We start from the raw sequence: 2500 nt of genomic DNA, 5'->3' as shown, positions 1-2500 counted from the left end.
GGAGATCGGGGAAGAGTTTTCTTTTCTGCATGAGCGTTCGAGTTCCCTGGAATCCTCTAGCAGGGAGATAGGGTTTGGAACGCGAAGAGCACCGCAGTTGCGGCGGTGTCCCGATCTTCCCCTCGGACCTTGAAAATCCGGGAGAGGGCCACGTGGAGGTGTCGCGCCGGTTCGTACCCATATCCGCAGCAGGTCTCCAAGGTGAAGAGCCTCTAGTCGATAGAATAATGTAGGTAAGGGAAGTCGGCAAATTGGATCCGTAACTTCGGGATAAGGATTGGCTCTGAGGATCGGGGCGTGTCGGGCTTGGTCGGGAAGTGGGTCAGCGCTAACGTGCCGGGCCTGGGCGAGGTGAGTGCCGTAGGGGTGCCGGTAAGTGCGGGCGTTTAGCGCGGGCGTGGTCTGCTCTCGCCGTTGGTCGGCCTCGTGCTGGCCGGCGGTGCAGGATGCGCGCGCCTGCGCGGCGTTCGCGCCCCGGTGCTTCAACCTGCGTGCAGGATCCGAGCTCGGTCCCGTGCCTTGGCCTCCCACGGATCTTCCTTGCTGCGAGGCCGCGTCCGCCTTAGCGTGCTCCTCCGGGGGCGCGCGGGTGCGCGGATTCTCTTCGGCCGCCATTCAACGATCAACTCAGAACTGGCACGGACTGGGGGAATCCGACTGTCTAATTAAAACAAAGCATTGCGATGGCCCTAGCGGGTGTTGACGCAATGTGATTTCTGCCCAGTGCTCTGAATGTCAACGTGAAGAAATTCAAGCAAGCGCGGGTAAACGGCGGGAGTAACTATGACTCTCTTAAGGTGGCCAAGTGGCGGCGGTGTGGCTGCATCCGGACTTGGCTTTTCGAAGTGCGGTCTTGATGTAGTCGTGCTGCTGCTGCGAGGTGCCTTCCTTGGGTTATAGTTACAGGGAGAGTGATGCGCAATACATGGGCCTAGCCCTCTTAGCCTCTCCTCTCCTGCGGTCTTCTCCCCTTCTCGTGGGCCCGCTGATTTTCGCAGAGTGGAAGACCGCACCAGGGGCTTGGGGGGGTTACCAGCCCCCCCTCGCACTATCCCTTTGTTTAGTTGGGGGCAGTAATCAGAGAATAAGTGGTGGCCCTTCCGCTGAAGGTGCCACCCCAACTCCCCCAGCACCTAGCCGGCCAACCGGCCGTGCCGAAAATCTTGTAACTTTTGCAGCTGAATACACCTGTAGTGAGTGCCACCGCAGCTTCACCACCAAGAACGGTCTCGGGGTCCATCGCCGCCGCCAACACCTTGCGGCCGCCAACGCGGAGATCGTCACGGAGAGGCATCGCGCGAGGTGGACGGAGGAAGAAGTCCTGTCGCTCGCCAAGGCAGAGGCCGAACTGTTCCTCGAGAGGGACGCCCGGTTCTTCTTTGTAAATCAAGAACTCATCAGGATGTTCCCCGACCGAACGCTTGAGGCAATCAAGTGCCGACGGCGGCAAGCTGCCCACAAGCAGCTTGTCCGCCAATTCATGGAGGCGCTTGAGATCGGTCGGGGGGAAGAGCCGGCGTCCCGCCGGGGAGCAGCGAGCCCGCTGTCTGACGCGGGCGAGGCCGCTGCGCCGCCCGTCGACGCAGCCGAGGACTTCGCGGCCGACACCACCGGGCCGCCGCCGGAGGGGCCGACTGACGCCGCCATCTGGGAGCATCTGGCGGGGCTACCCGCTTCCGCCCAGCGTTTCTCTGCCCTGGATCGTGTCATAGGTCTGGGGCGGGGCACGCCGCCCGATGTCATCCTGGGCATGCTCCCGGATGCCCTTGCGTCGGTCGGGTCCAGAGGGGAGAGATCGATCACCAGGACACAGCGGCCGCGCCAACCATCGAAGCGGCCGCCTGCTGCGCCGCCGACGCAGAAGCGCAAGCGGCGCCGCTGGGAGTACGCGAGAACGCAGGATGCCTTCCGACGGTCGCGTGCACGTTGCGTGCGCGGCCTTTTGGATGGCACCCTGCTCCAGCCGCCACCTGCCATCCCTGGTCTGCTGGACTTCTGGGCGGACCTCTTCACCAAGAAGCCCATCTCCACCGCGGGCTTCATTCGTGACCGCCTCCTCCCGCACTCAGAGCCTGTCGCTCTCGAGTGCATATGGGGGCCGGTCACACATGAGGAGGTCGCCGCCGCGTTGCCGCCCAGGGGATCAGCAGCCGGGCCGGACGGCCTTACCCCAGCGGAGTTGCGGCGCCTGCCGCACGAAGTCCTGGTGAAAGTGATGAATCTCTTCCTTCTGGCCCGCGCCCTTCCGGAACGCCTGCTTCGCGCGCGGACGTCCCTTCTCCCGAAAACGGCTGCACCAACATCCCCCGCTGACTTTCGCCCCATTACGGTCTGCTCGGTGTTGGCGCGGACCTTTCACAAGGTTCTCGCGTCACGCCTGATGCGCGCATGTGCTGTGGACGAACGTCAGCGGGCATTCATCCCTCGGGATGGGATGTTGGAAAATACCTTCATCTTGGACACTGCTCTCACCGACGCAGTTCGCTCCTGCCGCTCTGTC

General features: G+C 63.2%; 1 pseudogene; it reads left to right on the top strand.

Moving 5' to 3' along the window:
• The window catches only part of LOC124774435, a 7961-nt pseudogene that overhangs the window by 2087 nt on the left and 3374 nt on the right, over positions 1 to 2500 (top strand).

Source organism: Schistocerca piceifrons, unplaced genomic scaffold (genome assembly GCF_021461385.2).
Source record: "Schistocerca piceifrons isolate TAMUIC-IGC-003096 unplaced genomic scaffold, iqSchPice1.1 HiC_scaffold_961, whole genome shotgun sequence".
Lineage (NCBI taxonomy): Eukaryota > Metazoa > Arthropoda > Insecta > Orthoptera > Acrididae > Schistocerca > Schistocerca piceifrons.
The sequence above is the reverse complement of the archived record's forward strand: the minus strand, read 5'-3'. Positions and strand labels throughout refer to the sequence as shown.